Source organism: Rhinatrema bivittatum, chromosome 3 (genome assembly GCF_901001135.1).
Source record: "Rhinatrema bivittatum chromosome 3, aRhiBiv1.1, whole genome shotgun sequence".
NCBI lineage: Eukaryota > Metazoa > Chordata > Amphibia > Gymnophiona > Rhinatrematidae > Rhinatrema > Rhinatrema bivittatum.
This window is the reverse complement of record NC_042617.1, coordinates 280,891,340-280,905,697: the sequence shown is the minus strand read 5'-3', so window position 1 is coordinate 280,905,697 and position 14,358 is coordinate 280,891,340. Positions and strand designations below refer to the sequence as shown.

The 14,358-nt window shown below is 48.6% G+C and overlaps 1 protein-coding gene across 4 annotated transcripts in view; it reads left to right on the top strand.

The window, feature by feature from the left end:
- The window catches only part of BAZ2A (bromodomain adjacent to zinc finger domain 2A), a 248,264-nt gene that overhangs the window by 201,381 nt on the left and 32,525 nt on the right, over nt 1-14,358 (top strand). The window lies entirely within an intron of this gene.

The following is a 14,358-nucleotide window of genomic DNA, read 5'->3' as shown; positions in this document are numbered from 1 at the left end:
ATATATATGGAATAGAGTAGAAAAGAGAAGAAGGAAGAAGCGAAGAATGTGCTCCCAGAGGTGTTAGTTTCCTTTGTGGGCCATCCCTTTTGTTGAGCACGGCGAGCAGGAGGTTGGAAATCCCTGGCCAGGCTTGACCCTTGATTTGCAGGGGGAGGGAAAGCCAGAGGTCCTGGTTCCCTCCTCCCCCTGAGGCCTTCTCTCCCATTCTGGTCGTCTGCAGCAGCCAGGAAGCATCCAGAAGCAGCAAAGTACAGCTTCCCTTTGTTTTCTCTGGATTTCTCGATGGCTATATCATTAAAAAGAAAAAAAAGTGTAATGTAAGCTTTTTTCTTACAGGACAAGCAGGATGGTAGTCCTCACATATGGGTGACATCATCAGGATGGAGCCCAATCAGGGAACACTTTTGTCAAAGTTTCTAGAACTTTGACTGGCACCTACTGGGCATGCCCAGCAATGCACTGACCCTGCATCCAGCAGGGTCCCCCGTCAGTCTTCTTTTTTCCGCACAGCAGTAGCCACACGGGTTAAGGAGCTCTCTTGAGATAGCTGACAGGAATTTTCCTCATGGAACTTCTTTCAAAATTTTCAAAAAAATTCTACCTCATAGGATCCCCCTAATGATATCCCTTCGGGGCCTACTGACCATCGACCGCACCGTGGCTAAATTTTTGTCGGAGCCATGGCGTTGGGTTTTCGTCGGTGCCCCGACTGTACTCAAACAATATCCATCACTGACCAGCATGGGGTCTGTGTTATGTGTTTGGGGTCCGACCACGATGTCCTAACTTGCACCAAATGTGCCCAAATGACAGCAAAGGGCAGTAAGGCTCGTTTAGAGAAAATGGATTTTCTCTTTCAATTAAAAACCCCGACTCCATCGATAGCTTCGACGTCGTCTGAGCAGGTGCCATAGACTTCTCACCAGCACCGGGACACCGCTGCTGTTCGACCGGCGTTGACAATTCCAAAGGTATCGATTGCCTGCTTAAGAAAAGGACCAGTGGACCCTCCGGCTATGCCAGTGCTGCTTCCTACTCCGGTGCCAGGGTTCCATGCAAGGAATTGGATCGGGTGATCCAAGAGGCCATCGGTAAAGCACTTCAGGGCTTCCAACCTCCATCGACGCCTGTACCGGTCCCCGAGCCGGTCACCGATCCGATTCCTGTAGCGCTCGCACTGCTACTGGGTAGACTGGATGCATTGATCGGTGCCCTACCTCTGATGGAACTGAGAGCACCGGTGGGTCCAGTGCCTTCTACACCGATTCCATTATCATCAGATGACGAGGAAACAGCGATACACATTCCACCGTCTGGGATCTTACCACCGACTCGTCCATCAATGTCACTAGTCCCTTCGGTGCCTCCTTCGATGCCGTCAGTGCCACCTCTGATGCCGTCGATGCCTAGGCCTGGTCCTTCAGGATTAGCACCATTTCTCCCTGCTGGAGACCCACTAGGTGCTGGAGATCAGCCCTATAATCCTTGGACCGATGATTCGTCCCAGGATACAGATGATCTACCATAAGAGCCCTCTCCCCCAGATGAAAGACGATGCTCTCCACCAGAAAATCTGTGTTTATTAATTTCATCAAGGAAATGTCTGAAACCATTCCCTTTCAACTTCAGACGGAAGAGGACTCTAGGCACAAGATGCTGGACGTACTCCAATTTGTAGATGCTCCTAAGGAAATCATGTCTATGCCTATCCATGAAATCCTGCTTGATCTCCTGAAGAGAAACTGGGAACACCCATGTTCGGTCCCACCTGTCAACCGCAAGACAGATGCCACCTATCTGGTGCAGTCAGCTCCTGGGTTCCAAAAGTCACAGTTGGATCATCACTCTGTGGTTGTTGAATCAGCCCAGAAGAAGGCATGACATTCAAAACCTCATTCCTCCATACCTCCAGGGAAGGAACAAAAATCCCTGGATGCTTTTGGCAGGCATGTCTTCCATGGCTCAATGCTCATATCTCGCATTGCCTCTTACCAGTTATACATGACCCAGTATAACAGAGATCTTTTTAAAAGGATCCAGGACTTCTCTGATTCTTTACCAGAGCAACTCCAGACTCAGCTTCATACTCTGGCTCAGAAAGCACGAGGTCCGCACTGCATATGATATCTTTTACACTGCCTCTAGAGTGTCTGCAGCGGGAATTAGTGCAAGAAGATGGGCCTGGCTCAAATCCTTGGACTTAAGACCAGAAGTCCAAGACTGGTTAGCAGATCTACCCTGTGTGGGCGATAATCTCTTCGGGGAAAAGATCCGAGAGACGGTGGCGCAGTTGAAGGACCACCATGAAACGCTGCGCCAGCTTTCTTCTGTGCCGTCTGAGTTCCCTTCCGCCCCTAAGAGAACTTTCAGACGTGACTCTAAGCGGCCGACCTACAAGCCAAGGAAATTTTATCCTCCAGCTTCTAGAGGACACCCTTCCAGACCTTACCAAAAAGGTCAATCCAGACAGACTCGGCCTCAAGTCTCAGCCAGATTTATTCCTGGTATTTTCTAATACCAAAAAAGTCAGGTGGCGTACGCCCGATACTGGACCTCCGCGCACTAAACACATTTTTGCACAGAGAAAAATTCAAAATGGTAACCTTGGGCTCTCTACTTCCTTTTCTACAAAGAGGAGATTGGCTATGCTCTCTAGATCTCCAAGACGCTTACACACACACATCTCAATTATTCCATCTCATCGCAAATACCTGCGATTCCTGGTCGGCCCTCGTCATTTCCAGTACCGTGTACTACCATTCGGCCTGGCGTCGCTCCACGAGTATTCACCAAGTGCCTGGTGGTGATTGCAGCCTTCCTCAGGAATCAGGGTGTGTATGTCTACCCTTATCTCGTCGATTGGTTGATAAGGGCTCCGACTCAGCAGGGCGCATTAACCTCCCTGCGACTCACTATCAACACTCTGATCTCCTTAGGGTTTCTAATCAACTATCCCAAATTCAAGATAGTTCCATCCCAAACCCTATCCTTTATAGGGGCTGACCTAAACACTATACAGGCGAAAGCCTTCCTCCCCCAGGATCGCACTTTCACCATAACATCTCTGGCGCATCAACTACAGACTAAAGTATCTTCAACCGCTCGCACGTCCTCATACTGTTGGGTCACATGGTGTCCTCGGTGCATGTCACTCCGATGGCTTGCCTAGCCATAAGAGTAATACAATGGACCTTAAAATGCCAATGGATTCAAGCTTGTCAGCCAGTGTCCAGCATTATCCGGGTTACCAAACAGCTCCGTCTGTCACTAGCCTGGTGGATGCACCACTCCAATCTCATTCAAGGCCTTCCATTTCAGGCTCCAGATCCTCAAATTATCTTAACAACAGACGCATCCAACCTCGGGTGGGGTGCACATGTAGACGGCCTGCAGACTCAGGGAAGCTGGTCTCCAGAAGAAGCCAAACACCAGATAAATTTCCTGGAGCTACAGGCGATCCGGTATGCCCTCAAGGCCTTTCAGGATTGCCTATTAAACAAAGCCATCCTGATTCAAACCTACAATCAGATTGTGATGTGGTACATCAACAAACAAGGGGGGAACGGGCTCCTACCTCCTGTGTCAGGAAGCTGCACAGATATGAGCATGGGCCTTTCCCGCTCGATGTGCCTCAAAGCAACCTACTTGCCGGGAGTGGACAATGTGTTGGAGGACAAACTGAGTCACACTTTCCATCCACACGAGTGGTCTCTCAACCCCACGGTAGTGGACACAATAATCCAACGTTGGGGTTACCCTCGAATAGACCTCTTTGCGTCGGTCCACAACCACAAAGTAGACAACTTCTGCTTTCTCATTTGCAGTCACCACTCGCAACCAAGAGATGCCTTCGCCCTCTCCTGGGCCAGCGGTCTCCTTTATGCATACCCTCCACTTCCTCTCATTTCAAAGACCCTCATGAAGCTCCGGCAGGACAAGGGATTAATGATTCTGATAGCTCCCCACTGGCCCCACGAGGTGTGGTTTCCAATCCTCCAGGACCTATCAGTATGACGACACATTCCTCTAGAGAAGGATCCCCTTCTAATCACTCAGAACGAAAGGAATCTGCGTCACCCCAACCTCCAAGCTCTGTCTCTGACGGCCTGGATGTTGAAAGGTTAATACTCCAACCTTTTAACCTTTCAGAGTCGGTATCCCAAGTCTTTGTGGCTTCACGAAAGCCTTCAACAAGAAGGTGTTATTGCTCTAAATGGAAGAGGTTTACGGTCTGATGTATTTCCATGTCCATAGATCCCTTCACTTGTTCCACTATGAGGTTCCTGGACTACCTCTGGCACCTGTCAGAGTTAGGCCTAAAAACTTCCTCTATCAGGGTGCATGTTAGTGCAGTGTCTGCGTACCATAAGGGTATAGGAAATGTCTCCATTTCAACGCAGCCCTTAGTATCACGTTTCATGAGAGGCTTGATCCATTTAAAACCTCCACTGCGCCCTCCTACCCTTGCTTGGGACCTTAATGTGGTTTTGGGACGGCTCATGAAATCTCCGTTTGAGCCTCTCCACTCCTGTGATCTCCGCTATCTCACCTGGAAGGTAGTTTTTCTTCTTGCGATTACGTCCGCTCGCAGAGTTAGTGAATTACAAGCATTAGTTACCTACCCGCCTTACACTAAAATTCTGCATGACAGGGTAGTGCTCCGCACTCACCCTAAATTCTTGCCGAAGGTAGTGTCAGAATTTCACATTAACCAATCTATTATCCTACCTACCTTTTTTCCCAGGCCCCATTCAAACCCAGGAGAACAGGCTCTGCATTCCTTGGTCTGCAAACGTGCTCTAGCCTTCTATCTGGACTGCACGTTGGCCCACAGGAAATCCACTCAATTGTTTGTTTCTTTTGAAACCATCAAATTGGGAAATCCTGTGGGAAAGCAGACTTTCTCCTCCTGGTTGGCGGAATGCATTTCTTTTTGCTACCAGCAAGCAGGCATTCTGCCGGAAGACCGTGTAAACACACACTCGGTCAGGGCCATGGCGACTTAGTAGTGCATCTCCGTTCGGTGCCGCTTGCTGATATTTGTAAGGCTGCTACCTGGAGTTCTCTCCATACTTTCACAGCCCATTATTGCTTAGATAAGGCTGGCACACAGGATTCCATCTTTGGCCAGTCTATTCCTCGCAACCTGTTTTCAGCTTAACTTCCCAACGTCCTTCCACCGACCCGTTTCAGGGTTCAGGTTGCCTTCCTAACCAAATTTCCACCCCTGTTGTTGTGCCTGTTGCATGTCTTTGGGTGCATTTGGTGCTTTGCTCAGGCATCCTCAGCTCGGTACTCACCCAAATGTGAGGACTACTATCCTGCTTATCCTGTGAGAAAGCAGAGTTGCTTACCTGTAACAGGTGTTCTCACAGGACAGCAGGATGTTAGTCCTCAAGAAACCCGCCCGCCACCCCGCGGAGTTGGGTTCGTTTCCATTTTCTTATTTTATTTTTCACACGTACTTTTACTATAACACGAGACTGAAGGGGGACCCCTGCTGGAATCAGGGTCAGTGCATTGCTGGGCATGCCCAGTAGGTGCCAGTCAAAGTTCTAGAAACTCTGACAGAAGTGTTCCGTGATTGGGCTCCATCGTGATGATGTCACCCATGTGTGAGGACTAACATCCTGCTGTCCTGTGAGAACACTTGTTACAGGTAAGCAACTCTGCTTTATCTGAAATGGCAGTCGGAGGTCGGATTGCATCAGGGTGAGAAGGGAGGTGTGCGCGGCTCTTGTGATTTCAGCACCCAGGTTGAGACATCTTGGCAGTGGCATCGGAACTGTTTTTTCTTCTGCTCAGAGTTATATTTAGCTGTGGGCCATGTCGCTATTCATGCCAGCTCCCACAGAGTGTGGGAAAGTCTGTCAGGTCTGCGGAGGGAAGCAATTGCGGCTCAAAACAGCCCTGTTCTGCACTAGCTGCGCCTCTGGAGGCGAAGAGGCCTCGGCAGAGGGCTCAGCCAGCGGATGCTGCACTTATTCTGCAGGTAGAGCCCAGGAGCCCCAGTGGGGTTGAAGGAGACAGTGGCCATTTTGTCTCCATGTTGCAGGAGGCTGCAATAGATAGGGAGTGCAGGGACTTCCCTCCCCCACTTTCTCCAGTACAGCAAGAGTCTGGAGAAGGTAGAGAAGTGGCAGCAGAACCAGGGGAAGACCTGGCAGTGTAGAGGACCGTGAGCATGACAGAATGTCCACGGATTTTGTTTTGTTACTGCATGAAGCCTACCTCACCATGAAGGAAGCTGTGGGTAAGTGGTCGGCCACCCAGAAGTCCCAGTGCATGGCTAAGAAGCCTCAAGCTGGGGCGCCTCCCAGGTCGGGTGCATTCTTCACCTGCTGGGCCTGGGACGATCGGGAGTGGAGAACTCCTCTGAAGAATCGGAAGGAGACGATCCTCAGGAGGCTCCACACATTGACCAGGGTGCTGATCAGAGCGCGGATCCTATGACTGTCCCAGTGGGTAGTGATCCGGATGCAGAGTATGTTCCTCTCACAGAAGGAGATGACCCTAGGGTGGTAAAATTGTTCCATAAGGAGGAGTTGTGACCTCTCATCCCCCAGGTTCTAGAAGAATGGTGCAGGAGGTTTCATACAACGAGGGGGCAAACTGCGTGGGCCACCAAAGGCTTTTCCTTTGCCGAAGAAGCTGATTGACCAGGAATGGGATTTCCCTGAGGCAGGATTGAAAGTGGCCAGGGCTATGGCCAGGTCGTATCCATTACCGGAGGACACTTTGGAGCTTTGGAAGTTTCCAAAGTTGGATGCGGCGGTGTCATGGGTGATGAAGAAGACGACCATCCCCGTGACAGGGTCCGTGGCATTGAAAGATGTCCAGGACCGGAAGCTAGAGATCTTGTTAAAGAGACTATTTGAGGTCTTGGCTCTGAGCCTTAGAGCTGCGGTCTTTGCTAGCCTAATGCAGAGAGTTGCTTGTGCTGGGTGCAGAAAGGCGCAGGAGAAGACATCGGGGGCCTCTGCTGATTCTAGCCAGGAAGCTCAGTTGGAGGCAAGGGTAACCTATATGGTGGATGCCCTGTATGATATGGTTCAGACTTTGACCAGGAATATGGTGTCTGCGGTAGCTGCTCGAAGGATCCTGCGGTTGCGTAATTGGTTGGCGGATGTGTGGTCAAAAGCGCAGCTTTGCAATCTCCCCTTCAAAGGGAAGTTGTTGTTTGGGGAGAAGCTGATGAAGCATTTGGCAGATTCTAAAGGGAATAGACTGCCCGAAGATGATAAAGGGAGTAAGAAGACCTTTCTGACATGTGCTCGCTTTCAAGAAATGAGGCGATTTTGATCCAACAGAAGTTCTTCTGGATCACGCAGAAGCAGGGTTCGGGAAGGCAGCAGCCCTTTCAAGGGACCTGTAGACTGGCCAGAGATAGCTTCGGACAGGATTCTGGAGGTGAAAATCCACCCAGTGAGGGCGGGCTGGTCCACTCCTCCCTGGAAGCTTTCAGAGGAAGGTTGTCTCGTTTTTACAAGGAGTGGGTTCTGGAAGTGATAAAGGACAGCTATGCCTTAGAATTTTCGCACCGCATCAAAGAGGCCTTTGTGGTGTCTCGTTGTGCTTCACCCATCAAGCGTGTGACAGTGCAGTGCGGGACATCTTTCTAAGGCTGCAATGATTGGAAGCCATCATCCCGGTGCCACAGGAGGAACAAGGGCAAGGAAGGTATTCTGTGTACTTTGTGGTCCCCCAAGGAGGAGGGCTCGTTTCAACCCATTCTAGATCTGCAAAAGGACAATGCAGCCTTGCAGGTGCTGCATTTTTGGATGGAGACGTTGCGAACGGTGATTGCTACTGTACGCAAGGGGGAGTTTCTTGCCTTCTTCACATTCCCATCCGAGCAGACCAAAGGTTTCTACGCTTCACGGTGCTAGGAGAGCATTTTCAATTTTGAGCTCTTCCCTTCGGGCTGGCTACCGCGCCAAGAATGTTCACAAAAGTGATGGTGCTGGTAGCGGTGGCCCTCAGAAGGGAAGGGATACTAGTGCATCCATACCTGGATGATTGGCTCATTTGGGCAAAGTCGGAGCTGGAGTGTCACTGTTCCATTCGGCGGGTGACTGAGCATCTAAGGACCTTGGGCTGGGTGATAAACCTACTGAAGAGCCATCTAGAGCCGTCCCAGTCGCTGGATTATCTGGGAGCGCAGTTCGACACCCAGTTAGGCAGGGTTTTTCTCCCAGGACAAGCAGGATGGTAGTCCTCGCATATGGGTGACGTTATCAGGCGGAGCCCTATTATGGAACTATTCTAGAAACTTTTACTGGCACACTGAGCATGCCCAGCTTGCCATGATCCCTGTGCCCTCAGGGGCCTCCCTTCAGTCTCTTTTTTTCCGCGCTGCAGTTTGCCTCGCGTTAGGAGCTCTGTGAGATTTTTCTCACAATTTTTCCTCACAGAAACACTTGAAGTTTTAATTCACAAATAATTTCCCTACACGGGTCTCCCTTCACATACATTTCATCGATGCTCGGTGAGTACTATGCCCTGTTCTCCGGTCGGTTCCTGTCACCTCTCTATCGGTTCTCCCGGGTTACCAACCGAATTGCGACCCTCTTTTCTCCCAATGTCTATCACTCTCGGTCCGCCCCACGATGCCCGCGAGTGTCCTTGCTGCGATCTTCCACCGGGTCCATCAGGGATAGAGGGATTGGGACATCCACGGTTCCTGTTGCAGTCGCCGTCGATGCCCCATTGGTGCCTCCGTCGATACTATCGAAGCCACCATCGATACCTCCATCAATGCCCTCGACTAAAGAAAATGCTCCATACTTCGGGTTCTCAACCAGAGCCCATGCAATCCTTGGGCAAGAAACAATGCCAGGAGCAGTAGAGGCACGGTGACCGTCCGTCACCAATGCCATCCGGGACAGCAAGGGCATCTTCCTCAGTACTGGAAAATGACTGGACCGAGCACCGTGGGAATCATCGTCACCGGCATGGTGATCATCCGTCACTGACACCATTCTGGATATCGATGGCAGTTTCCTCGGTGCTGGAGAATGACCAGGCCGAGCATCGAGGGAAACATTGTCACCGGCACCGACATGGTTCCGCGTTCGGTGCCGGCACTGACACCGCATCAGCATCAATGTCCATTGAGCCAGTTGCGAAGTGGGCCTGAGTACAAGAGTCTCCATGCTCCTCTGAACTCGAGGCACCGAGGTGTTCCCCACCGACACCAGTGCCGGGTACTGAGCCACCACAGATTCATGTGGAAATGCCAGTAATGCCTAGCCTGTTTCCCCTGTAGCTGCGCTACCTATACCAGCTTCCAGGGAGGAGCTGGATGTCCTCGTCCATCAGGCTGTCCTCGATGCCTTCCGGAATCTACTAACACCGGAGCCATCGATATTCACACCGTTGAGGCACCGCCTCGTTGTGGCACCTACCAACGACAGCCTAAGTCATCGACGCCAACTTGTCCTTATGAGCCTCCATGGATCCCTATACCTATCCCGGGATCCTCGAAGGGCGATGGGCACTCTAATCCCACTTCAGCACCGATCCCATCGAGACCTAAGTAAAGGACATGTCTGAAACCATCCCTTTCGACCTGGTCACTAAAAAGGACTAGAAGTTTTTGGGAGGATCTAGGTCGTAACATCTTCCAAGAACCATATTGGAGTCACATATTGCTATTTACCAGCTATATTTGACACAACACCAAGGGAACCTCTCTGCTATCCACATGAAATTCGAGAGCAACATGTGATTGCTTCGAAAAGTCCTCCCATTGCCAGCAACAGGACTCTGTACTAGATGGTAACCTGGCTTACAGCCCCTGATTTACATCCCAGAGTCCAAGATAAACTAACTGATCTGCCATGCACCACAGATAATCTCTTCGTGCACAAGGTCCAGCAGACAATGGCTCAATTGCAAGACCACCGCGAGATCCTGCGACAGCTCTCTACGTTTCTTGCACAGCAAAGAAGGATGGTAAAAGGAAGTTTTACCGCTCACGCTCCCAAGTGAGACCAACTGATATCCAGATAACACCAGCTCCGCCAGTCGGGCAGGCTCCTGGATTTTTCAACCTTGCCAGAGAACAGAATGGTCCATCGGGATACCGTTCCCCGGACGCAGAGGATTTTAATCCCACTATTTCTTACTTTCAAAGAAAACAGGTGACCTCCACCCATCCTGGACCTCAGAAATCTCAACAAATTTCTTCAGAAAGAAAAGTTCAGAATGGTGTCTCGGCACCATGCTTCCCTTACTACAACAAGGGGGTTCCCTCTATTCTCTGGTCTTTCTATATGCTTCATAGTGAGTCAACAACATTTTCAGTACCAAGTTTAGGCATTCGAACTAGCTTCGACAACTTGTGTATTTTACCAAATGCCTAGCAGTGACTGCCGCTCATGTACAAAGAACCAACAGAATTCACGAGTTTCCTTACCTGGACGACTGCCTAATAAGGAGTCAATCCAAACAAGGAACTCTAAATTCTCTAAGACTCACTATAAATCTACTACATTTGGCTGGGAATTCTGATCAACTACCATAAATCCCATATGGAGCAGATAGAAACATATAAATGACAGCAGAAGAAGACCAAACAGCCCATCCAGTCTGCCCAGCAAGCTTTCGCACTTTTTTTTTTCCTCTCACATACTTATCTGTTTCTCTTGGCTCTTAGTTACCTTTTTTATTCTATTTCCCTTCCACCCCCACCATTAATGTAGAGAGCATAAGAACATAAGAAATTGCCATGCTGGGTCAGACCAAGGGACCATCAAGCCCATCATCCTGTTTCCAACAGAGGCCAAAACCAGGCCACAAGAACCTGGCAATTACCCAAACACTAAGAAGATCCCATGCTACTGATGCAATTAATAGCAGTGGCTATTCCCTAAGTAAAATTGATTAATAGCCATTAATGGACTTCTCCTCCAAGAATTTATCCAAACCTTTTTTGAACCCAGCTACAATAACTGCACTAACCACATCCTCTGGCAACAAATTCCAGAGCTTTATTGTGCATTGAGTGAAAAAGAATTTTCTCCGATTAGTCTTAAATGTGTTACTTGCTAACTTCATGCAATGCCCCCTAGTCCTTCTATTATTCGAAAGTGTAAATAACCGAGTTATATCTACTCGTTCAAGACCTCTCATGATCTTAAAGACCTCTATCATATCCCCCCTCAGCCGTCTCTTCTCCAAGCTGAACAGCCCTAACCTCTTCAGCCTTTCCTCATAAGGGAGCTGTTCCATCCTCTTTATCATTTTGGTTGCCCTTCTCTGTACCTTCTCCATCGCAACTATATCTTTTTTGAAATGCGGCGACCAGAATTGTACACAGTATTCAAGGTGCGGTCTCACCATGGAGCGATACAGAGGCATTATGACATTTTCTATTCTATAAACCATTCCCTTCCTAATAATTCTTAACATTCTATTTGCTTTTTTGACTGCTGCAGCACACTGAGCCGACGATTTTAAAGTATTATCCACTATGATGCCTAGATCTTTTTCCTGGGTGGTAGCTCCTAATATGGAACCTAACATCATGTAACTACGGCAAGGGTTATTTTTCCCTATATGCAACACCTTGCACTTGTCCACATTAAATTTCATCTGCCATTTGGATGCCCAATCTTCCAGTCTTGCAAGGTCTTCCTGTAATGTATCACAGTCTGCTTGTGATTTAACTACTATGAATAATTTTGTATCATCCGCAAATTTGAAACCCTCACTCGTCGTATTCCTTTCCAGATCATTTATATATATATTGAAAAGCACCGGTCCAAGTACAGATCCCTGAGGCACTCCACTGTTTACCCTTTTCCACTGAGAAAATTGACCATTTAATCCTACTCTCTGTTTCCTGTCTTTTAACCAGTTTGTAATCCACGAAAGGATATCGCCTCCTGTCCCATGACTTTTTAGTTTTCGTAGAAGCCTCTCATGAGGGACTTTGTCAAACGCCTTCTGAAAATCCAAATACACTACATCTACCGGTTCACCTTTATCCACATGTTTATTAACCCCTTCAAAAAAATGAAGCAGATTTGTTAGGCAAGACTTCCCTTGGGTAAATCCATGTTGACTGTGTCCCATTAAATCATGTCTTTCTATATGCTCTACGATTTTGATCTTGAGAATAGTTTCTACTATTTTTCCCGGCACTGAAGTCAGGCTCACTGGTCTATAGTTACCCGGATCGCCCCTGGATCCTTTTTTAAATATTGGGGTTACATTGGCCACCCTCCAGTCTTCAGGTACAATGGATGATTTTAATGATAGGTTACAAATTTTAACTAATAGATCAGAAATTTCATTTTTGAGTTCCTTCAGAACCCTAGGAGGATTCTGCATCTAAGTGAAATAGCTTAATTAGTTAGGGGTATTAACCACCGCAATAAGCAAGCTACACGCATGCTTACCTGTTTATTCAGACTATGTAATTCAGTCCTTGTTGGTTTTTGCCTGAATATAGATCCACCTTTCTTCATTCCCCCCTGCCGTTGAAGCAGAGAGCCATGCTGGCTATGCATGAAGTGTCAAACTTTCTCCCCAGCCGTTGAAGCAGAGGGCTATGCTGGATATGCGTGAAGTGTCAAACTTTCTCCCCTGCCGTTGAAGCAGAGAGCTATGCTGGATATGCATTGAAAGTGAAGTATCAGGCTTATTTGGTTTGGGGTAGTAACTGCCGTAACAAGCAAGCTACTCCCCGCTCTTTTGTGAATGCAAATCCTTTTTTCCACATTTCCTCATTGCCGCTGAAGCTTAGAGCAATGTTGGAGTATATGTATGTTTATTGAATAAGGGTATTATCACCAGGTAGTAGCCATCGTTCCCGTGAGCCACCCACTCTTCATTCACATCCTCTAGACTTTATGGATCCACAGTGTTTATCCCATGCCTCTTTGAAGTCCTTTACAGTTTTGGTCTTCACCACTTCCTCTGGAAGGTCATTCCAGGCATCCACCACCCTCTCCATGAAGAAATACTTCCTGACATTGGTTCTGAGTCTTCCTCCCTGGAGTTTTAAATCATGACCCCTGGTTCTGGGCACTACAGTCGCAACGGCCTTCCTGCCCAACACCCGCGCAGACATCCTATCAAATTCTCCACATCTCTGCGCGCATGCAACATAGCCTTAGCCCATCAGTTCTTCCATTGCTGGACCACATGGTTTCCACGATCCACGTCACTCCTATGGCCAGACTAGCCATGAGAAAAACTCAGTGGATTTTAAAATTTCAGTGGCTCTAAGTCATTCAACCGCTTTCGTCCCTGATCCATATCACCGATCCAGTAACCAAATCCTTAGATGATCTTGGCCATGGTCGCATCCAACTTGGGTTGGAGAGCTCATATCAACACCCTCCAAACCCAAAATGCGTAGTTTCAGATCAACATCCTGGAGCTTCGAGCCATGCGTTATGCCCTTTATGCCTTCAAACACTGCCTTTCACACAAAACAGACAACACAGTGGCAATGTGTTACTCGAACAAACAGGGACGCACAGGCTCTTATCTGCTCTGCCAGGAAGCCGCACAGTTCTGGGCCTGGGCCCTTGCACACTCCATGCATCTCCGGGCCACTTATCCAACAGGCATACCGAACATACTAACAGACCATCTCAATCGATGTCTCCATCCCCATAAGTGGTCTCTGAATCCATGTGTAGCGAGCAAAATCTTCTAGCGCTGAGGTCAACCAACCATCGACCTCTTGCATCCGAATCGAACCACAGAGTGGACAGATTCTGCTCCCTACACAGGCTTCGAAATGCGTTAGCCATGGATGCCTTTACTCGCCCCTGCAACAAAAGCTTCCTATATGCATCTCTTCCAATACTGCTCATAGCCTAAACTCTCGTGAAGCTACAGCAGGACAGATTATTAATGATTCTCATAACCCCGTACTGGCCTCGATGAGTATGCTTCCCCATACTTCTCAACCTATCACTCCAGGAACCAATTTGCCTGCCCACAGGTCAACCTCATAACACAGACTCACTGATATTATCAGGTACTTGTAGCTTCACAAAAACCTTCTACATGTAAATCTTACCATTCGAATTGGGCAAGATTTACCAAATGGCGTGCACAAAAAAGGTATTGGCCCCTTTTTCCTGCCCCACTCCATCTCTATTAGGCTATGTAGAATACCTTTCGGTTCCCTGTACGTACCAGGATCAGTCCAGATGGTGGGTTATGTCCCCCGTCCAGCAGATGGAGTCAGAACAGACTTCGAGGGACGTCACCAGTAAGAGCCAGTGCTCCCTCTGCTGGAGCTCAGTATCTTTCTGACTCCAGCAGATGAGAGTTGGGGGGATCACGGCTCCCCCACACTGACAGGGTTTCAAGTTTTTTCTCTCCTCT